The sequence below is a fragment of the Monodelphis domestica genome, chromosome 1, assembly GCF_027887165.1.
Source record: "Monodelphis domestica isolate mMonDom1 chromosome 1, mMonDom1.pri, whole genome shotgun sequence".
In the NCBI taxonomy this organism is placed as follows: domain Eukaryota; kingdom Metazoa; phylum Chordata; class Mammalia; order Didelphimorphia; family Didelphidae; genus Monodelphis; species Monodelphis domestica.
In genome coordinates this window covers 266,590,871-266,615,700 of record NC_077227.1, presented here as the reverse complement: position 1 = coordinate 266,615,700, position 24,830 = coordinate 266,590,871, and the positions used below count along the sequence as shown (strand labels likewise).

The window sequence follows — 24,830 nt, the reverse complement described above, 5'->3', positions numbered from 1 at the left end:
ACTTTCAAGGAAGTGTGATTCAAGGAAAGATGAAGTCATTGATCTCCTGGTCTGTGCTCTAATCTTTTCTAAGGAAGGGTCCCTGCTCCTCAGCATCTACAAGTGTTATCTTTCCTTCTGACCTTGAAACAGTGACCAGATCCCCTGCTTTTCTGCAGCCATTAGCACTAGTGCTCCTCTCTGCCTTGGGACTGTGACAAGGGCCCTGGTATCCTTATAAGTGATTACAATAACTCCTTTTTGCCCTAAAACTGTGACCCAGAACTATGCATGGGCAATGAAGTTGCCAATCAGCACCAGTTGCACCCAGTGCCATTAAAAATTCCCTGATAATCTCTTTTTGATCCATCAGCTCTCAAAGTTGCTGCTGTTTTCCCACCTCCAAGGACCATTTCTATTGCTGCTATGTTGTGCGCTCTGTTATGCCCCACTACTCCAGGGTCACAGACCTCTCTTACTGATAACCTAAATTGTCTTAATCTGGAAGTGTCTCACCCTGACTGTTTCTTGACTTTGCTACTCCAAAATTTGATTTGAGGTTTGATTTTAAAGTTTCTTGGAGAGGAATATTAGAAGAGTTTGGCCAGGTTGCTGTCTTTAATCTGCCATCTTGGTTCTGCTCTCTCTCTGGTACTGTTCAGGTGATTTAGGGTCCTTTTGGATCTCTAAGCTATTGGCTCCAGACCCCATTGATGGTGTCAGGAAGTTCCTTAACAATTTAACTATGAGATTATTTTTTTTAAATAAAGGAATATTTACTTCAAAGTGATACCAAGAACAAACATGCAGATGTGCCCCTTAATGGGCTAAGGAGCATAATTCTCACTTTCTATTACATTATCATCACTGACATTACATTAAGTCCCTTGGAAGGGAGATTAGATTTATACTTTAGTCCGATTCCTTTGTAGCAGTCTTACAAGTTTCTGGTGAAATCATCCCTTGGACTCAAGTCTCATGTCCTGGCTTCTCATCTGGCATGGAATCCTGCCTCCAAGGATGTCATGATTCCTGGTCTGCGGATTACACTGTCTGTCCCTAGAACTGAAAATGACAAACAAAACAGACCAGACTCCAAGGCCACACAGAGTCTAAAAAACAAGAGAGCAGGGGAAGTAGCTCCTTTCTCCAATCATGGTGTGCATGCTATGAGTGAACAGAACCTTCTGGGATGCAACTGGAAAAGTCTAGTTTTTTAAACATGCAGTCAGTTCAGGCTTCAGAGTCAATCAAAAGAGGATATTTCCACTCAAGTAGTAAGGTAACATAGAAAGTTGTCTCCCAGAAGCAGATCCTAGGCATTTCCACACAAGTGCATTCATAATAGGCCACATGGGCATGCCCAAAGCAAAGTCCTATTCCATAAGTATCATAGCTGAGATTTAAACCTAGAACTTCAGAGTTCTTTCCACTATAATAATTTATTGTAAATACTGGATCAGATTTGCAAATCTGCGATAGCTTTTTCTGAGAAAAAGTTAATGATCCTTTTCTTTTTAATGTTTTGTTGATGGGTTTTGTATTACTTTTTTTTTTTTAAACAAAGGGAAGTTAGGTGGCACAGTGGATAGAGCACCAGGCCTGGAGTCAGATGAACCTGGGTTCAAATCTGACCTTAGACATTTCCTGGCTGTGTGATGCTGGGCAAATCATTTAATCTTGCTTGCCTAATCCTTGCCCTTCTGTTTTAGAGTTGTTACTAAAACAGAAAGTATTCTACCACTTCCTAATTCTCACTTGTATATAACCTTGATTTGTAACAAAGACAAATCGATAAACAAAACAGCTGAATTCATAGTAACTTTGTCTTCTCCAATAGACCTTAGAAATTCAAAAGTTAAATTGAATTTTTATGTGAATTTATGTGAATCAAAGAATATGATTTTGAGAGGGAGACCAAGGTTTATAACTCTAGGAGGATTAGTAGATGAAAGTATATTTAAAGAAGGTGACTGCTACAATTATGGAGACTTTCTCACACTGATTTTATTTTTTGTTTCTCATTTCTTCTTTCACTTAATTGATACAGCATCTGATTCATTTTACTCTCCTAATGCAATCTAAAGAAAGGAGCTTTTAGCAAAGCATTGATTATCTATGCTACCCTAAGAATTTTTTTAAATTGAGTTCAATTTCCATTTGTCAATATTTGTGTCAAGCAGTCTAATCTATTTCCGCAAAGAGATACTACCCTGTGAAAAATGAAGCTTGAGAATTTTTTTTTTGGCCAAATGGCTCTTCTGGCCAGGACATTGACCTCAGGTGCTAAACTGACTAGTATAGACTTTATTCTCTAAATTCCAAGTTTTTTTTTTTTTGCATCCATTATTGATAAGAGCCATATTTTTCTAATGAGGAAAACAAAAAGCCTGTTCTTATTTACAGATGCTTGCTTTCAAGTAGAAGGTAGAGGTTCCTAAACTATTTCCTTTAATTTTCTTTTATCAAAAAGATTTATATGGCCACTTAGGTAAGAGATCATATTTTTAAATTGAAAACAAAAGGTAAATAGGAAAAAACACATTTTCTATCATTTGAGGTTATTTCAAAAGGAAAAACAGTTTAGTTTTCTTGTCTGATTATTATTAAGTTTGTAGTCTCCTTCAAGGGTTTGAGTATACTGTATTTAGCATTTAAAAATGAACTTTTATTAAATACTCTAGGGCAGGGATCATTAAACTTTTTGAATATGTAACTTACAATAAAAAGTCTGAGCATGCAAATATCTACAAATTTATTTAATTTATATTTATATATGCAAATACATATGTTTATACATTATACACATGTACTCTTATACTAATATTTATGTAATAAAACATGAAAAAGAAATGGAAAGGCATGAGATAAAGGTAGAAATATTTTAGAATAATTCAAAAATTACATTTAATAATGTATAAAATCTTTTTGCTTGCTATACAAAAATGTAGTATTTTTTCATAATGTGATTCATCAATGTAATTCAGTATGCTTTTATTAATTTCCATAATGTTGCTTTAGAACTTCATGATATAGTGATTCATGGTCTGACTTTGAGTTTAATCTTCCCATCCATCATTTCTCCTGAAGTCACTAGGGTGGGGACCGGAGGTGGAGAGAGTGTCTTGGGAACACGAGTCCTTATATCTGAAATAATTTTGTGCCTTTCAACCCGTGCCTCAAACCTTGATAGCATCAGTTGCCTCTTAGTTCTGGCTGACTGCTGCTCCTGCTTACTCCCTCTTCTCTCACTTCTACCCTCTTTTTTCCAATTATGCTTGCTCATTTTGGGGTCTTCCTGATAGAGCATCTTCTGGACCCAGGGCAAGCCTCCCTTGTTCTCTAGAGAAGAGGGGGAGATGAGCCCAGGGAGGTAGCAAAGAGCTTGAGGCATCATTTGGGGGGACTAAAGGGCAATCAGTCAGCATTTTTCAACATTTATTCTATGTTGGGCATTGTGCTAAGTACTGGGAGATATAGAGAAAGGCCTTCAAGGAGTTCACAATCTAATGGGGGAGACAATATGTGAACTGTGTACAAATAACCTATGTACACGTTAATTTGGAAAATCATCAGAGGAAAGACTAGAATTAAGGGGGATTAGGAAAGGCTTCCAGTATAAAGTGGGATTTTAGCTGAGACTGGAAGAAAGCTAGGAGTAGAGAGTAGAGATGAGGAAGGAGAGAACTGCAGGCATTGTAGGGTGGCCCATGAAATACCTGGACCTGGGAGATGCAGTGTTTTGTTTGAGGAAAATCTAGGTGGCAGTGTCACTGTATTGCAATTGCTGTGTTCCAGATGGGGAATAGAGGACGGCTATGTTGGGGTTGAGCAGGTAATAACTAGGTGCTCATCTGCCCACAGAAGAATATTTGAGGATGTCAGTCTAGCACTGGGTGCTGGGATATAGAAGGAGGATAATTCAGGCAGGCACACTGAACATCTGAGTTGTTCTTTTCCAGTCTCATATTTAATTCATGCACCCAAGTTGATCATCTTGTGCACTCTTTGGAGTATGCATGCCTCTTTTTGAAGACCACTGTCCTAAAGAGAAATATAAGGTTTAGAGAAGGCCAGGGTCCTTACTTTTTGAAACTTGCAGTCTAGGAGAATAACAAGACAGCAATACCCAGTTGCTGTAGCTAAAACACCTCATTTTATGGACTATTCTGAACATAAATAGGCTGGCCCTCAGGTAATATAAATTAGGTCTAGAACTGGATTCATATTTGAACCCCTCCCGCTTGGAGGGATGTGCCAGAGCAGACCCCACGCTCTATAGCCAAGGTTTGACTTTTCCTCTTCTAATACCAGTTCCACAATGAGCATATATGGTGCATATCAAAGAAACTCATTAATCTAAATCACAGTAAAATAGAAATCGGAAAAGGGATACCTAGAAGAATATACTACAGAGTGAAGATCTCTGTATATATGCTACAGAGTGAAGATCTCTGAAGAAGGAGATCTCCCATTGTAAGCAAGAAAACTCAGCTCATCCAAAAGGTTAATCTCACCTGGAATTTTCTGCTATAACTAGCTGGGAATAAAGTCTTCATGAAGACAGCCAGCTCCTCTCATGTCTTCTCAGAGTCTTTTACTTCAACAATTTAAAGTATGGTTGGTCTCTTCCATCTTCTCTCTCAAAGCTGGAAGCCATAAGCCCTTGTAGGTCATGAAGCTTGGAGAGTCCCCAAAGGAGACTGGCCCTGAAGGAATCCAAAATGGGAATAGAAGGGAACTGAAGCTATCTCACCTCTCCCCAACTCCACTTAGCTTCTCACACAGGGTAGAGCCTTCATCTGCACCAATAAGGAGAGAATCCCATATCAATGGGCTTTGGGATAGGAATTACACAAATTTTAGAATTTGTGGAAATTTTCTCAAAAAGAACTCTAAGGAGGAGAGGAAAATACTGTATTTGGATTTTACTTTGTTTTCCTATACAGTTGTGTGTCATGGCACAGCATGCTGGCCTTATTCTGTTGAGTGCCAAGATCTGCTCCAATCTGTTCAGCATCTTCTCTGTGGATTCCCATCTGTTCCGAGTTCAAAGTCTCAGTTCTCTAGGAGTAATCTTAATTCCGAATGTGCTGTATTCTGCTCTAGTGCTGGGACAGTGGTATGTGGCTCCTCTGCATTTAAGCTAATCACCCAAAATCATGTTTGGAAAGATAAACCTACAGTAAGAAATCTTTCCAAGGGTTCAAGGAAAATGGAAACCCTTGGAAAGAAAGAGTAACAAAAGACATTTCCTAATTTATATGAGTCTCAATGTCTCGTCCTTTGTCCTTGTCATTTGAGATCTTGGAAAAACCCAGTTATCTAAAAATAGATGCACAGATATGGTTTGTCTAAAGGTAGTATGGCCAGCTCAGTGGCACGTGGGTAGAGAGCTGGGCAAGGAGTCAGGAAGACCTGGGTTCAAATATGGCCTTAGATACTAGCTCTGTGATCCTGGGCAAGTCACTTAACCCTGTTTGACTCAATTTCCTCATCTGTGAAATGAGCTGGAGATAATCCCAAATGGAATCAGAAAGAATCAGAAACAAATGAAAAGCAATTAAACTACAATAATAATTTGAGAGAATAAGTTTAGGAGGATCGATCCACCAGGAAACTTTCCTCAATGTAGCAGGAATCTCTGGACTGAGCCTCAATTTCAATCCTGGCTCAGACATTTCCTACCACTGTGACTTCTGACAAATAGCTGCAATTCTTTGGATTTCTTTTCTTTTATTTAAGAGTCAGAATTATAAAGGATGATCCCTGATATTATTACTTCAATGCCTCAAGGAACTGTTTTTTTCTAACTATATTTATAATAATAGCTATGATTTTTATAGTGCTTTAAAGCTTTCAAGCACTTTATAAATATTATCTCATTTATCCCTACAACAACCTTGGAAGATGGGTGCTATTATTACCTCCATTTTACAGATGAGCAAACTGAGGCAGAGAAATACTAAGTGACTTTTACAGGATCACACAGGGAGTAAGTATCTGAGCCGAGATTCAAACTCATTTCTATCTACTGTGCCAGTGGATAAACCTAGGAAATAAATTACCACTATGTTGTGTTGTATTTTTATGTATTTTGTGAAATATTTCCTAATAAAATTTTAATATGGGGTGGGGTGAGTTGGGATTTTTGCCACATTTAGGTCCTCTGCAGTACATTGCCTAGCTATTTTTATTTTTATTTATTTACCATTACCTCCCCACCCCCACCTCCCTGCTTCCTTCAACTTTACAGTTACTGAAGAAAGATCTGGTCCACAGAAGAAGAGCTGAAGAGCTGAAAGCTGGGGCACACGATACCCTGGGCTGAGGGAGGTGCAGCTTGGATTGACTGTGAAGGGGGACAGCATCACAATCACATGAAAAGGGGAGGGGGGAGTCAGGTTGGTTCTGCCCCGTCCTGAATTGGCAGGTAGGGAGTGGGCCACAAGAAGGCCTTAGCTCTTGGCTTGAAATGGTGTCCAGGAATTCAGGTTTGGGGGATGTTTACAGTTGGCTCCTGTCACAGAGCCTCCATAATTGACCCTGGTACTCTGGGATACAGGTTCTAAGACACTGGTCTTAAGCCAGAACTGAAGCTTCTCATGGACCTCCTGGACCTGCTGGGGTGTCTCTTTCTTGCCACTACCAATAGCCCAGACAGGTTTGGTTCATAGGCCAGTACAACCTCGCTCCAGTCCTTCATGTTATCTGCAATGGTCTTGGAGTGTTCAAAAATAACCTTCTCCCCAATCAGCTTATCACCAATACAGGCAATCACTCCTAAACCTTCTGACAGAGCAAGGGCTACTTCTTCTGCCCAATCAACTCATCTGACTCCCCAAAGACATGTCTCCTTTCAGAGTGTCCCAGGATCACCCAGTTGACCCTACAGTCCTTAATCATGGTAGGGCAGGGCTGATCTCCCCAGCAAATGCTCCCATGGCCACTTTGTAGTCATACTGAGCAGCTACACTAATTTTCTCATCCAAGTTCTGTTGAACAAAGTCTAGGTAGATAGAAGGGGCTCCACACACCATCTCAGTGTTGGTAGGCACCTTGGCCCCATTGATCAAAGTGATGAGTTCCCCCAGACACTTCTTGTTTCCACTCATCTTCCAATTCTCCCCCCTCCCCCTCCAAGAACTTCCAAAATGTCATGGAGTTGGCTCTTCTGTCACTTAGAAGGAGATTGAAGGTCAGCAGCAGAGTACCCTTAACTGCCTTTATAATCATAGGAACCTTGTCCTCTTTTCCTCAGTGGATAGAGTTGTGGGCTTGGAATCAGGAAGAACTTATCTTTGTGAATTCAAAACTGGCCTCAGACACCTAGCTGTGTGAGGGTCCAATCTGTAATCTGCACTGTTGTTGGGACAGTGGTATGTAGACATACACATACACACATTCATACACATATAATTATATATATTCACACACAAATATATTAGGGGCAGTCAGATGGTACAGTGGGTAGAGTGTTGGACTCGGAGTCAGGAAGATCTGAGTTCAAATCCAGTCTCAAACACTTACTAGCTGTGTAATCCTGGGCAAGTCACTGAACTCCACCTTAATTTCCTCATCTTGTGAAATGAACTGGAGAGGGGAAATGGCAAACCACTCCAGTATCTCTGCCAGATGGGGTCACAAAGAGTCAGACATGACTGAAATGACTAAACAACCTCTTTTCCTCTCTCCTTTAACCTTGTGAAAGAAGAATGCAAATAAAGGTAGGAATGGGAGGAGAATCAAAATCAGAAGTTATATAATGGAAAGGACTCTAATGTATCTGATTATATAATTATGGAATCATAGACTATGAGAACTGGAAGGGACTTGGTCAGTTATCCAGTTTAACTCATTTTCTTTTTTCTCAAATTCTCCCCTCTTCTTAAATCTCTCTCTCTCTCTCTCTCTCTCTCTCTCTCTCTCTCTCTCTCTCTCTCTCTCTCTCTCTCTCTCTCTTCCTTTCTCCCTTTCCCCCTCCCCCTTTACCTTATATATTATAATCAAAATACTAAGAATTAGTTCCAAGGAAAAAAAGTGGTAAGGGCTAGCAACTGAGATTAAGTGACTTGCCTAGAGTCACACAGTCAAGAAATATCTGAGGCCAGATTTGAACCCAGGATCTCCCAACTGTAGGATTTAAATTAATATCCAATACTTCAAGTATTATTTTTTAGTTTATTATCTGACAAAACAGAACCACATGACTAATTTTTTCCTACCTGCTCAAAAAAGCTTGTTCCACCAAAGCTGTTACAGGAAGGAAAAAGAAGTGAGAGATGGAACTCCATTGAATTTATTTCCTGTCTAAGTTAGCACGTAAGAACAGGAAGAGAATAGGGAGCTGGGAATCATAGTTTTGCTGGGGATCATAGTTTTTAGGGTAACAGATTCGAATTACAAAATCCCCCCTGAGATCTTTTGGAAGACTAGTCTCCCCAATGGATCTTGTAAACATAACCAACTTATAAATTACAATAATTTGAGGATAAAAAGGAAAGAGAACAAAACCAAAGATTACTAGGTGCATTGACAAAAAAATCTAATTGGGGGAGAGCTCCTTTCAGCATAGGAATATACATACAAAATAAATGTATTACAATCCCCCACAGTTCAACTTCACTATGACGTAAAATTCTTTCTGGACCTTTCAGTGCAGTGTGAGGTTTCTGCAGGCATCTCCATGGCACCTTCTCTAAGCAGTTCACTTCCTGGATTCTGGGAGGTAGCAAGTTCCTTAACTTTTATGAAAGCAAAATTTTATAACAATTATACAATCTCCTCTGAGGAGGGTGACAAATACATGGATCAACTCAGGATACATTAATTTTCACTAAGAAAACAGATTTATAAAAAACAGTAGTATAGCAACTAATTCCAGAAAACCTTTTGGGCATAAAACCTCACCAAGAATCTAGATCATTCTGGTAGAGGCAGATTAAATTCAAGAGTTAAAAATCATCCAGAAGCTACTTAGACTTTGTGAGAAATGTTCCCTCTTGGGAGCAATCCAGGGATACCACACCCTAGGAAAACCTCCCCAGCTCCTCTGGTATGAGATTGTAACAGCTGTAAAAGGCATGTCTTTATATGTCTTATCCATTACATTTTTCCAAATGTTGATGTAGGGATTAGTGTTATAATACTTCACTTCAGCTACTAAAGGGAGCCTTACCTCTTATTATAAACAACTCAAAGGTATTTTTCTAATGGTATCTTCTCCAGTCTAGTCATATGGGGAGGTACAAATAAAGACAATATAACAGCACATATAGTTAATTGTCAAAACACAGTAACTTAAAGTGACATAGTGTAATAGAACTTAACAACAAAATAAAATATTAAAATGAGCAATCAGTATATATATATATATATATATATATATATATATATATATATATATATATATATATATATATATATATATATACGTGACAGGATACAGGCACTGAATTCAAGAGTCCTTTTTTCCCCAATTCTGTTACAGAGATTTTTCTGGTGTTGGAGTCTGAAAAGGCTTAAAATCCACCTCCAGACTCTTTAAGGCTCCTTCTGCTCCCCAGTATCATCATCCATCTAGGTTCCTTTTGGTAAAACCTCTGGGATCTCCCATAGTGAGGGAGAATTCTGAGCTGAACATAGTGTAGAGGAATCCCATATTGGATGTATTGTAGAGACTGGACAGGCCAGAATGGCAAGGGGGTATAGGAAGATGAATTTCTCCCCTGAATTTCAGGATTTTTAATGCCAATTGCAAGGTGCACCCAGGAACAGTAGGAAGAAAAGATATCCTACAACTGGGAGCTTTTTGAGATAGGTAATGCACTGTTCTTTCACAGAGTGAGGCATGCTTGAAATTCTACTTACTGTTTGGAAGAGTCCTTTCTTCCCCTTCCCCCTATGGGTAAAATGCCAGGGAGCAGCTTGCTTCCCCTGCCATGTGGACAGAGAGTTAAGAGAGTAGAAGCTCTCTTGCCCAAGGGAAACACATCTGGGCTTCCAAGGCAAACAGCTAGCAAGCACTCAGCTGTTGGCAATGTAAGGGAAAGAGGGATTTATATTTTCCAAGCCCTTGGAGAGGGCTCCAATCAGCAACAGGGGTAGCAGCAGTGGAGGAGCAATGGCTCCAAAAGGACCACCTAGGCAGGGAGGCAGGAGCAGGTGGCTGGGACCACCCAGGGAGCTAGCAGCAGGAGGCTGGATCAGCAGCAACAGTCAGCAGCAGCAACACTGAAAAGAAGAGCGTTTCCTGGGGGATAAAAATCCATGGCAGGAGGAACGTGGTTTCTTTTCAAACTAATCTATTCAGAGAGAACTAAGGGTTCTGAACCCCACTTCTGGTTGTCATAAATGCAGGATTTAAATTAATATGTAATACTTCAAGTATTATAGTTATAAAGTTTATTATCTGCCAAAATAGAACCATGTGACTAAGTTTTTTCTACATGCTCAAAAAAGCCCACTCCACCAAAGCCTCCACAAGAAGGAAAAAGAGGGAGAGAGACAGAACTCCACTGAATTTATCTTCTGTCTACTTCAGTACTTAAAGACAGGAAGAGAGTAGGGTGCTAGAAATCATAGTTTTGCTGGGGATTATAGTTTTTAGGGTAACAGATTCAAATTACACACAACTCTGGGCCTGACTCTCAATACACTGAGCCACCCAGCTTTCCCCTTCTCTACTACTTTCAATGATACCATCATTATCCCAGGAATCTAGGTTTATAACCTAGGTGTCATCCTTTACTCTTCACTCCCTCTTACCACCCCATATCTAATCTGTTGCCAATTTCATCAATTTTAAATTTGGAATATCTTTCATATATGTCCTGTTCTTTCTTTGGACATTCCCAACTAGCCATGTGAAGGTTTTCATTTCTTCACATCTGGGCTATTGCAGCATCCTGCTAGTTGACCTTTCCTGACTTGGAAATTCCTGACTTGAAAATCCCCATTTTAGTCCATACTCCTTTCAGTTGTCAAATTGTCTGACCAAGTCACAACACCATTTGCTCCCTATTACCTACAGGATCAAATAGAAAATAGTCTGTCCCTTCAATACTTCAAAGCCCTTCAAAACCTGGTTCCTTCCACCCTTTCCAACCTTCTTATTATGCATATGTTCTATGATCCAGTTATACCAGTTGCATCATCATTTCTCTCACAAGACACTTCATATCCAGACCCCGAAGATTTGTACTTGTTGTCCACACAAGGGAGGATGTCTTGACTCTTGAATGAATTAAATTTAAGTGAGGCAGTGTTGTACAAAGTCATCAGCCTCATTCTTTCTTCCAGAGTCAAGAAGAGAAAAGTCAAGGATGTCTGGAAATAGTCTAGGTCTAGGGATAAAGTGGATAATTTTGACATCTTCAATATCTGACCAAGCTCTAAGTTCTGCACAATGCCTGCTTCAGCCAACAGTGGATAAATAACTTGTCCAGAGTCATATTAAGTGTCTGAGGCCAAATGTGAACATAAGTATTCCTGACCCTAGGAGAACCACCTTCTCCATTGCCTCTCTCTCTCTCTCTCTCTCTCTCTCTCTCTCTCTCTCTCTCTCTCTCTCTCTCTCAATTTTGTTGATAAGACACATTGGTAAGATTTAATTTTTAAAATTAAAACTTATTAATCTTTTAAGATTTAAATTTTTGAAATCTGGTTGATAAGAAAGATTTTTGTCTAGTTAGAATTCAGTTCATTATGAAGAAACAGACAAAGGTAAACACTTTTCTACTTTCACTGTCACCCCATTCAGCAAAAACAAATCAAAATTTAAATTTAAGTTCCCTTTTTGCTAAGTGAATAATTTTTATCAATTAAACCTCAAGAGCATAATAAACTGTAAGGTACTAGAGTTCCTTTGCTGGAACTTACTTAAGGAGATTTGAAACTTAATAAGTCTCTTCATGGACTCTTGTAGGAAAGACAGTGTCTATTAGCTCACAGTCATGTTGCTGGTGAGGATTCATCATCTCCTTTGCTAGTGGGCAGCCTCAGCTAAGCTGGGAAGGGGAAAAAAACCAAATAGAAAGCTAGAGACACAAGGAGGACTGGACAAGGGGGTGGGAAGATGGACAAAAAATTCGTTTTTACACAAAAGCCTGCCTCAAACCTAAAAGAAATTTACACTTAATCTCTTGGGCTAGACAGATGCTTAAACAGATGAACCTGTCGAAAACAGTTAATAAAGGTAAAAAAATAGATTCCTTCTTTTGGGATTCTAAACTCTTGTGCCTACTAAATAAACAAGAATGGGTTTCAAGTCAGCAGGACTCAGAACAAAGACAGAATAACAGAATAAAGATTTTTCCTGACTTGGGGGAAAGAATCAAACCAAACCGACCTTCAGAAACAGATAGGGGAAGCCAAGATTTGAAGAGGTAAGTGGATAGAATTTTCTTGAGCCCCCAATAAGAGACTTTAAAGGACTCTTTCATACCTCAAGTCAACCATCAGGAGGGGGAGTGGAAAAGGAAACATTTGACAGTTTTTACTTATCTTTCTGTGTAAGAGGAGGTCTCCAAAACTCTCGAGGAAAGCAGACTCACTGGTTACAACTTAGGGTACAAGTCTGCAAAATTCATTGTCATAAGTCAATGCAGAGAGAAGAATTAGGGGTCATCATGACTTTTTTCTTGCCACTAAACTTTGATCATTTTAGGAGAGGGAGTTGAAGTTCAAGTTGAAGACTTTGTGCAACTCTGCCTCACTTAAATCACATAACTCTGTGATGTCATTGGCCCTCTTTGTGTTTTTTTTTTCAACCAACCAAGAGCATTTATTAATTTTTAAATTTTAAAATAAAATTTTATGGTATCTTTTGGTTTAATATTATTTGCATTTCCCACATTTTCATTCCTCATTCCTCTTTTAAGAGACCTTTATAATAAAGAAAAATAGAGGGGGAAAATGGTTAGAAAAACTAATATTTTGAAAAAAAATCTTATGTTGTATGCAGTATTCTATACCCATGGCTTACCACTTCTTTAGAGAAGACAGAAGAGGCCTTTTTTATTGGTCCTCTTTGAAATGAAAAATGAACATAGTCTTATGCAATAGAGTTTAGGCACCCTAATTTTAAGGTCTACAAATTGGTCCTGTTTCTTGAAGGTGATAATGGTTGGAAGATGGTTCAACCTAGTCAGGAGATGTGCCCAGCACTTGGTCTCTCTGGTATTGAGTGGTATTTGGCATGGGACTTTCCAGAGGGTGCTCCTCTCTTTGTTTTTCACCTTTGCTATGGATTCTGGAGACCCCTCTTGTAAGTCAGCATGATTAAGAAAAATATATAACTCACCTTTCACCTTTGTTATAGACCAATCATAGTTTTAATCTAGTTTGCATCATAGTTCTATTTTTGTTACCATATATAATCTGCTACATTTTCAACTGTGCTCTGACTTCCAGAGTCAGGTAAGGATGTTCTGAGTTCAAATCCAGTCTCAGACACTTATTATGACTCTAGGTAAGTCACTTAACTCTCTTTGCCTCAGTTTCCTCATCTGTAAAATGAGCTGGAAAAGGAGCTGGAACACCATGCCAGTATCTTTGCCAAGAAAATCTCAAATGGCATCATGAAGAATCAACTGAAAACGACTGAACAACAAATATTGTCATAAGGCAGATACATTTTAAAAGTCCCTTTGGATGGTTTTTGGTTGAATCTCTTCTGCTTGCTTTTTGCTTCATTTAATGTGTGAGCATATAGCAGGGTGTTTAAAAAATACTTGATAATGAAAACAGCTATGAAATAATTGAACGCTCAGGAACAGAGGAATTTGAGTCCTAACTGGAAAACTGATATAATGTAATGTTTAAAGGGGAAAATGAGTTGCTAATTTCTGTCTGTCCTTGTAAATGATTTTTTCCCAGAACAATGTAGAAAAGAATTATTTTATTTTTCTAGACTTGTATTTGCAATTTTGCATTTCTCTTTTATAAGTGGTTATTTATTTTTCCTTATTCAAAGATTTTATTTTCCCAATTACATGTAGTAACAATTTTCAACATACATTTTCCAAAATTATAAGATCCATCCAAATTATCTTCTACTTTCTCTACTCTCCCCTGTCTTGGAGATGGTAAACAATTTGATATGGTTTATACATGTATTATCATGTAATAGTTTTGCATTTCTAATGGGATATATTTTCCATTTCTAACAATAAGCCAGCTGGTCAGCACATCATCAAATGCCTTTCAGAGAACCTGCTTTTGGGCTCTTCACTTTTAAGTCAGTGATCCCTTTTCAGAGAAGGATGCTGGCTAATATTTTAAGAGACCCTCATCTAGCTAATCAACATCAGAAAAGAATATATTAAAATTCAGTAAATTAAGAAATTTGGATTGTATATTATGAAAATAATTTGAGAAATTGAAAATTATCTATTTGCCTTGACTCTCTAGCTTGTTTGTTTTTTAACCTCTGAAGTACAAAGAATAGAAATCACTGGAGGGTATTTTATTAAGCTGGACATAATAAATTTTCTCTCTACTGAACCTTTATAACACTTTATTCTTATCTCTTGTGCATTTTTTCTGGATATGTCTAATATTCCCTCCCTCCTAAACTTTTAATCCTTAGAGGTCATTCACTTTTATATCCTCCCCTCAGTGCATAGCTTAATGATTTACACATGGTGGTACTTTATAAATGCTTACTGAATGAATGAACAAATAAATCTATTGTACACTGACCTGGGGATCAGGAGACCTGGATTCTAATCTTGTTTCAACAATTTAGCAACTAATCAGTTAGCCAAGAAGAATTTAAATGCTTATTAGGTGCCAGGCATTGTGCTAAGTGTTGGGAATACAAATACATGCAGGAAGTTAGTAGCTATTCCAAGGAGTTTTCATCCTAATGGAGAAAGATAACACAGGGATTTAAATTCAATCCCAATAAAATATTCAAGCCAGTTTGGGATTTTTATGGTGGTTTAATTATGATAGTAGGAAGAAATTAAGAAGAGAGAGAGAGAGGAAAGGGTATAAGATTTCTCCGGCCTAGCCTAAGCCAAGGGAAGTTTCAGAGGCCTCAGCCACGAGGCCTCCTCAGAAGATTCAATCTAGAAGATTCAATCTGGCTCAGCTTCCAGCCATGAAGTCTTCCCCGAGATGAGGGGCCTTCCTCCGAGGATAGTGCCTTTAGGAGATTAAGGAAAAGAGGAATCAGTCTAACCACTCATCAAGGTCACTCAGGGAAGACGCCTCACCTAAACAACGCTACAGAGCAAAAACTCCACAAGAATGCCAAGACGCTGCCTAGACAGAGTGTGAGAGAGGAAGTCATGAGAAATATATAGGCAGTTCTTTACATCACTTCCTGTGTCTCACATGTACCAATGGTAACTTAAGCTTGGCTTAGGGCAGCCCAGGGGGTCTGTCAATTGTTTCTGATTTGTTACTTGCTAGCATATGTCGGTCATAGGCCATCCTCCTCACAGTTAATCCTTAAGTGGGGGTGTATACATTCCTGGTTGCTAGAATTCTAAAGACTAAGCAGGGTGGAGTAAAAGTAACATTCACATCTTGCTGGTACAGTCTGCTTCCTAGGTTCCTGGGATCTAAGTTGGCTCATGCCCAGGTTCTGAATCTGGCATAGTAGGTGGGGGTGGGGGTGGGTCAGCCAGAACTCCTCCATTTGTAAGTTTGCTTCTTATTCCCTATTATCCTATGAAAATTGACTCTCTGTCTGCCTACCTTTCAAGTTATATTCAGTAGGAGAGTCCCTTCACTTGTCCTGGTTTGACTCCTGTCACTTTGAGGTGCCCTCTAAAGATTGGTTTGAAAGGATAGAGGGGTTTCAGCTTTTGCTGCTACAAAGCCACTATCTTGGCTCTGTCTCCTCCTTCCTTCCCCTCAGAAGTTTCTGAGTTGCTCGCCCATAGTGGTCTGCCAGCCAAACATCAGAAAGTTCAAAGAGTTTCTCATGGCTAGTTTAGATGATCAGAAAGTGAGGTCAACAGTTTAGGCCATTAGTCCCTTAAGCCAATCCAATTTTGAGTTTCAATATAACACAGAAAAACTAGCCTAACTTTCTTTAGGGTAAGAGAGGATATAGTTTCCACCAAAAGAAATCTAGCTCAAAAACTTACTAGCTGTGAAATCCTGGGCAAATCACTTAATCTCTCTTAGCCAATTTCCTCATCTATAAAATGAGAATAACAATAGCACCTAAATTATAGGATTATTGTAAAGGTCAAATGAGGTGATATTTGTCAAATCCTTTGCAAACTTTAAAGTGCTATAAATGCTAGGTATTATTTTTTCCAGTTCTAAAATTCTATGTAATCTCTTTACTTTGCTTATCTGTTGAATGACAGAGAGCTGGTGAATTTTTTTTTACACTATATGAAATCTGAAAAATTTTCATTAGTACATTTTGTTTTGATGTATTAGATGCTACCCAACAAAACATGTAAGAACTCCTCTCTGAAGTATATTCTTTTCCTGGACAGTTACAATAAAACCAGCTAACAGAGTAATTGTGATTTCTTTGTAGCTTATTGATTACTAATAGAATTGAAGGAAGGAAAAATACTTCAACTTTCATAACTAGGTATCAATGTGGACGTTCTCTTTGATTTGAGTTTTGTTGCCTTGAACAATATTATAATCATTGCTATACATGTTATATATTATCAGTTATTTTGACTGGACTTTACTTAATCTTCTTCAGTTTCTACAGATCTCTCCAAGTTTCTCTATGTATCATTATTTTCTCTGAGGATAGTAATTTCCTTTATTTAAAAAAAATTCACTATGGATAGTATTGGTATCTGGTTACTATGCTGCAGTGCCACCTGTTCATTCTTATCTTATTTTGAAAAAAATTTCATTAATAAGAAAAAAAATTGAAAGAATTAAAGTAGTAACAAGGAACCAAAACTATTACTCTTCGCAGATGATATACTTGTATGTAAGTATGCAAATGGCATACTTACATAATAAACTAAAAAAGTAGTGGAAATATTTGTTAATAACTTTAGCAACATTACAACACACAAAATAAACCCACAAAAAATCATGAGCATTTCTATATATTACCAACAAAGTTCAGTAGCAAGAGATAGAAAGAGAAATTCCATTTAAAATAATTCTTGACAATCTAAAATGCCTGGGAATCTATTTGTCAAGACAAACACAGGAACTTTGTGAACAAAATTATGAAACACTTTTCACACAAATAAAGTCAGATCTAAACATTTAGAATAATATTAATTGCTCATGGTTAGGCTGAGCTAATATAATAAAAATGACAATTCTACCTAAATTAATTTACCTATTCAGTGACATACCAATTAAACTACCAAATAGTTATTTTATAGAACTAGAAAAAAAATCCAAAATTCATCTGTAAGAACAAAAGATCAAGAATAACAAGGGAAGTAATGAAAAAAAAAGTGAAGGAAGGTGGCCTAGCAGGATCAGATCTCAAACTCTACTATAATGAAAAAACTTTTGTACAAACAAAAGCAATATAATCAAGATTAGAAGGGAAATAACAAAATATGAGAAAAAATTTTATAACAAAATTCTCTGATAAAGATCTAATTTCATAAATGTACAGAGAACCAAATCAAATAGTTAAGAACATGCCATTTCCTAATTGAAAAAGCGATCAAAGGATATGAACAAGTAATTTTCAGATAAAAAAGTCATAAATAATCATATAAAATGTTCTAAATAACTCTTAATCAGAAAAATGCAAATTAAAGCAACTCTGAGGTTGATAGGATAGGTCACACCTGTCAGATTGGCCAATATGACTATAATGGAAAGTGATGAATGTTGGAAGAGATGGGGAAAAATTGGAACACTAAATTGAGAGTCCCTTAATATGCATATTTGTATAACATAACATTTTCTTTTTTGAATGAAGCATGTAATGATATCTTTTAAATAAAAGAAAAATGGATTAGTAGTTCAGCTTTAAAAGGCTCTCCTATCCTTCACAGATAGCCTATGGTGTCTCCATATGGATATTTCATTTCCTAACTTGCTTCTAGCAGCAGGTTGCAAATATGTTTCTATTATTGCTTTAGTCTCTGAAAGTTGTTTCCCCTCTTATTAATTGGGCATGACTCACATTAGCAGTGTTAGGAAGTATGTGGGGGAGATGGAGAAAATAAGCACTTCATGGAATTCCTGACTAGAAGACTACTTGGAGAATATTAGCCAGAAATCTTTCTCTAGCAAACACTAGAAAAATTTGACCTGTTAGAAGCCAGGCTTACTAGCAGCACCATAAATAGCAAAACCCTTAGAGAATATCTGTTGTTTGTAGAATACCATGCTAGAATTGAGAATAACTTGCTGCCCTTGACTTTATTTTATATTATTTTTATTATTTTGTATTTATTTATTTAGTACTTCTTCTAGGGCTATTTCTCCAACTCCCACTTCAATTGGTAGACTAAATCCTCAAAGGGTCATTACTACCAACCTCAAAGTGCCCTTGACTTTAGGCAATTTATAATTGGGTTGTTCTGGGAGGACTAGCATCTCTGTCTGGTGTGAGGGCTTGCTGAGCCCTTCAGGGCTGCTCATCCACCTTTGGTGTCTTTCATCCTACTCTTACCAGTGACTCTAAGAAGCTGTCACATGTGCAGAAGCCATATACCCTTGAGGGGAGGGTCCAGACTAAGCCAGGTTGAGGATAACTGACAGGCTTCAAACTGTCAGTGAGTTGAAGGGATGTCTACCCTAAGCATGTGAAGTTTTTCTCCTGGTGGAATGGATGGATGAGACTAATGTGATCCAATGGCTATAAGGGTGGTTGAAGTAGGAGGTGTGGAGCACTTAGAGCTTAGTCAGACATCAAAGAAGCTAAAGTCATTCACTGCACCATTATCAGTCATCCCCATTTTTGTCTTGTCCCTGGACTTTGATGGTTCTGGGAAGAGAGAGTGAGGCTGTGGAACTCAGCTTCCCTTAAATCAAATTCACTCAAGAATCAAGACCTCATCCCATGTTGCCATTGGTCCTTTTCAAAACCAAGGACTGTTTTTGGTCTTCTTGTGGTTCTTCCAACCTTTTAAAGCTTACAAGGTTGTGACTTGGTCCATTCTATCTCAAATACCCATTCACCTAAGATCAGGAAAGAAGAAACACAACAGAGATGAAAGGAGCATCTGACTTAGTGTGAGATATAAAATGGTTGAGGTCTTAAACTGTAGTGATTAAAATAGTGGAAGATATAAATTGTGATAGATATAAGAGAGAGTGAGTAAATTTGACCACAGAAATATGTTTCACTACAGTGTCTTAGTTTTTTTTAATCAAATATAAGGTGGTCTCCAGGGAAATATTCCCAATTATTCAAATACCCTAGTCAATTGGGTTTTATAGAGATTTTAATTAACAATACAATGAGTAATCAAAGAAAGAGAGAGAGAGAGTAAGAAAGGAATAAGTATGAAGGGCCTCAAGCCAATATGGCCTAGACCTGAGTCTTAAAAGAGAAATCAGTCAGTTTTTAACACTCACCACAAGGTCTGACTAAACAAGGATACTAGTGACACCAGGCCAGCGTCCTTCCTCAAAGAGTCTTCCAGCCAGAGATTGTTTCAAAGGGCCTCTCTCAAGAGCCTTCAGAGCTCCTACCCCAGAGGGACAGAGTCCCTCAGAGGAGCTCCTCAAGGAACTCTCTTTCAGAATGAGAGTCAGAAATCGAGATCCTGAATGAGATCCAAGCTCTTATTTTTAAGGGCAAAAATTTCCTCTGTCACCTCTCCTAAGTCCTTACATCTACCAATAACTGTAGATGTTTCTAAAGGACCGCCCATTTTGAATTCACAGCTGAGTAGTTTTAATCTCTTTAGTAAGTCAGAAAAAAAATATTGCTGTGTTGACAAATTTCATTAGAAAAAACCTCTGAATAAGTTATCACCCTTTTAGGTTTAAGTAGTTTACAAGTTGCCCCACCTTTATAGGTACTTAGTATCCCATTGTATCAATTCTAAAACAGTCATGATTCAAAGAACTTCCTGTCTTTTCCATAAGCATGGATCAAAGCACTTTCATTGTTCTGAAGGAGTTTTCTGTCCTAAAGCAGTCCTAAGTAGGGTGGAGTAGGGATATTCCCAAGGCAAGGAGTTTTCACATTTAAGTAGAATTCTCACTATCTGCTAGGGAATTTTTTAAAGTAGAAGATTCCCCAATGGGGAAATTTCCAACATTTCATAAGCCTGAGAAATTTTAAGGTTTACACTTAGTGTTCATGGCCATATGGTGATCTGGCTGGGAGATCAAGCAACTCAGCAGTAGCACCTGCTAACTCTCTCTCCACTCAGAGGCTAATGTATATCTTCCTCCCAAATAGAAACATGCCAGAGAAGAGAGAGAGCGACTTTGCTGTTTGTACCTTTTGTATACAATTCAGTTCCATCTTGGTAACCATTTAAAGGGATTTTTTTTATCACCATACAATTAGGCCAACATAAAACATTCACTTAAATCTTTGTGTCTGCCCTGAATCAGAGAGGGTTCCTCCACCACACTACGCATGATGGGAAATAGGCTTACCAAGTGTCCATATGAAAATGAATGCAGCAGGCAGATAGCACTGCTTGTTCTCCAAGGACTGATGAGGCTACAGCCCATACCTGTTAGCCCTGATCATTCAAAGGAACATTTTAATCACAGTTCAGAAACATGCCAATGGTCAGGGGCATTTCAGCCACAAGGAGGTTCTGATTCCCCATTCTCCCAAGCTGAGAATCAGGGTGTTTTGTTGCTCACCAGTGTTTTATACCAGTATTATGTCTTGGACCTTTTAAACAAGCCATTCCTCTTTTGAAAGCATTACTGAACCACTCCATCATGATAATTTTCCATGCTGTTATTGACTACCCATCACTAATATCTGTTGGCTGACTTGATCTAGTAATTTCATTTAACTTAGGATCTGAACAAAACATGAAATTGTCTCATCTTCCTTGGCTGACAACCAGGCACACAATTTTAAAGAAACCAATGGCATTTTATGCCACAGGACAAAAGCATGGCAGAATGGCCATAGTTCTTAATACAGTACATAATACATATTTGTTACTTTTAGAGGAAGCCCTAATGCCAGCACTCTCTCAATTCAAGTTCAATGTTGGGTTGAAATGAGACACTCATGAGTCATTGAACATTTAACAAAAAGAGGTTTACTTTGCCTTCACACAGCAAGGATATGCAACAAGAATACAGTGGCGTTTGGCTTCTCTGGCTGTAGCCCCCTCTTCTCCATCTGTCTTGTCATCAGTGCAGGATATGATCAAATATGTGATGATTTGAGTGGTCTTCAGAAATCCACCAAGTCTGAGGGACCCAGAATACACATGCTTGGAATATTTTATGCTATTAGGTGACCTGCACCAGCAAGCTAGGGGCCAGTCAGGTGTCCTGGAACAATTTTGTCTTCTTTTGTAAAAGCTAATCCTTATTGAAGGAGGGAAGGAATTGGGGCCTGAGTCTACCCTATATTGTAAGTGACGGTGGGGTAAGGGGTAGGGTGTGTAGGGGAGGAAGAAGCTGGGTCAAAAACACTGGTAAATATCGGTCCTATCTCAGTCACCATGATATTGTAACAGGAGGATCAGGATGGAGTAACAAAAGTACACAATATTCAGGGTTAGAAGACTTGGCCAAAAATCCTGACTGTTTTTTACTATGTCTTTGGCCAGGTCACTATGAACCTCAGTTTATCCATAAGTGAAATGAGAATAACAATACTTGCACTGTCTTCCTTGTGAGAACAATTCTTTGGAAACACATTATGCTCATTTTCTCTGGTTTATACATTGTCGCTGACTATATTGCAAAGTACATTAAATGGTCTTTCTCTTTTCAATATTTTCTTTCTTCAGGCTTCTCTCCTCAAAGCTGCCAAAATAATCCTCTTAAAACATGTCTAACCACATTATTCCATCCTCAAAAATTTTCTATGGCTCCTAATTGTCTGTAGAATAAAATATGAACTCCTCACACAAGTATTTAAACTTCTTTACCAGAAGGCTCTAGCCTTTCTGAACTTATTACATTATTACAATTTACATTAGAGCCTTGAACCTAAAGACTAGAAAACCTCAGTTTAAAGATGACCTTGCTAGCTGTGTGGATTAGTCACTTAATGGACAAACCAGGGCCTCATCTTCTTCAGTTTCCTCCCTTTAAAAATGGGGATAATATCTTCTGTTTCTCAGGGATAAGTAAGGATAAAATGAGATGTCTTTAAAGCATTTGCAAACCTTCCGGCAACATATAATTGCTAGTTGTTATAATTGTGATTTTTATTCTATGTTCCAGCCAAACAAGTTTCCTGAAGATGGTATTCTACCTCTAACATATTTGTCTTTGCATATTTGCCTGTCCCCCACTGTTAGAATGGGTAGCTTAACTTTTATGTTTTAGAATCCTCAATTTTCTTTAAGTTACAAATCATATTATCTCCATTATGACATCTTTTCTGATCCTTTCCACCTTCTCAAATTATCTTGTTTTAAAAAAAAAAATTGGTATCTATTGTTCCTTCCCCACTCTCTGATTTTTTTTAACTTTACCTTCTGTCTTGGAATTAATACTGTGTATTGGTTCCAAGGCAGAAGAGTGATAAAGACTAGGCAATGGGGGTTAATTGACTTGCCCAGGGTCACACAGCTGGGAAGTATCCAAGGATCTCTCAATCCACAGAGTTACCTAGCTGCCTCACAATTTATGTTTCTTGAGGTCTAGGAAGGTATCATTTTAATCTGCATCTCCAGGCCTTGCCAAGTAACTTGGACCCAGTAAACACTCAATGAGTATTAAAATCCAACCCAATCCAATTAATATTTTAAAAGCACCTATTTTCCCCATACTAATGAAATCATAGGCTTAGTCCCTATTCCTTAATCTTATTAAAAATACTATCAACATCAGGCAGTGACCAGAACTTGAACTCCCTAGGCCAGTAGAACTCTCTTAATTATAATAACTACCTGGAAATGTATGTGACTTTCTAGTTTGCCTACCCAGGAGTGGTCTGGGTAAAATTGATTACCATAATTAGGCTCAATGAAGCTTCCGTCCTAATCGAGGTAGTGATTCTGGAAGATTCCCTACAGGGTACTATTTATTGGGTCTCTACAGGGTTTCCTACTGCTGCTGGAAATATGAGCTTATCTCCATTCAATAAAATCTCCACCCCCTTCCTTCTATCACTTAAAGCATAACGATTTGCATTGTTAAAATAAGAGGTTTGAACAGAATTTATCATGTTGAAAGCAAATTAAAAAAAAAAGCAAGAGTAGCAGACTTTCAGATGAGATAACAGAAAATATAGACATGCACAAGATTAGCAGGGAAATTACATTATGCTTAAATATAGATAATAGAATAAAATCAATACTTATAAGTATATAAATGGCATAACATACAAGTAAAAGAACAACTTAACCAAATGAGAAATAAATGACAAAATTGTAATAATTAGGGACCTCAATGTGCTCTTTTAGAATCTGACAAATCTAAGAAAAAAAGATAAATAAAAGGGAAGCTAAAGAACTGAATAGAATTTTAGAACAGTATTTATGATAAGTTTCTGGCAAGTATTCAATGTGAACAGAAAGAAATATTCATATTTCTTAGCTACACATGGCACCTTTATAAAAATTGACCATGTACTAGGGCAGAACAACCCCATAAACAAATGTAGAAAAGCAGAAATATTAAAAACAGCCATTATTGAAAGAATCCAATTAAACATTTAATTAATAAAGGACATTTGAGAAAAAGATGGGAACAAAACAATTTAATTCTAGAGAATTGGTGGGTCAAAAAACAGATCATGGAAACAAATAATTTTAAAAAATGAAAATGATGGAACTTTAGGGATATAGCTAAAGCATTCCTTTGGGGTAAACAAACATTTCCTCAACAAAAGCAAGAACAGGTCAATGAAATGGGCATACCACTAAATGTAATGGATGCCTGGCCGGTGAAGGCCCTATCCTCTGAGTGAAAGTAGCATGATCAGCCTGTCACTAGCAAAAGAGACCAGGGAGTCTGACTTGGGAAATGTAGGGTGAGGGATAGTGGAAGAGCTCTTCTCTCTAATTCAGTGAGCATGTAAATCTTTTCTGATTATTTCTGGTTCTCTTGCCATATGAATAAGAGGAGCCAACCATTCTGGAAATCCATTTGAAATTATAATTTCAAAATAACTGAATTGTGCATACCCTTTCATGCATCAATATTACTATTAGGTTTATACCTTAAAAAAGTCAAAGACAAAGGAAAAAGACCCATCTGCACAAAAAATATTTATAGTAGCAATTTTTGATGCAGTAAAGAACTGGATAAAAAATGAGTACCAATCATTTGAGGAATGCTTAAATAATTTACTGTATCTGAATGTAGTGGGGTGAGCAGACTTACTTGTAGTTTTGATTGGTGAATAAAGGTAGGATTTGTTTTTTCTATCTATAGTATTCAAAGGCTGCTCATTAAGGATACAGCACTTAGCTCAGGTAGACTCATCCACCTCATCTCCATCTCTGTGTCTGGTCAGCAAGACAGAATGTAGTAGCTATAACTCTTAGCTGTTACTATTGACAGAACAAACCCTGAAATCTAAAAATGTTTTGGGGAAGAATCTTATTAAGTTGATTCAACAGAGGAGAGAGTAAAAAAAAGGTGTAGTTCTCTTATCTCAAGTCTCTATGATGTTTGCATTATAAAAGATATATCAAACTAGGGCTTAAAGACAAGTTGACTAGTATCAAATGGTTAGGTGTTTCCAGAAAAGGGTGCTTGATACACACACAGAGACACACACATACAATATATATATATCAATCAGCAGCTAAGTATAA

General features: G+C 37.8%; 1 pseudogene; it reads right to left on the bottom strand.

Moving 5' to 3' along the window:
* Nucleotides 1-6,437: 6,437 nt before the first annotated feature.
* Nucleotides 6,438-24,830, bottom strand: part of LOC100026211 (triosephosphate isomerase-like) — a 32,502-nt pseudogene continuing 14,109 nt past the window's right edge.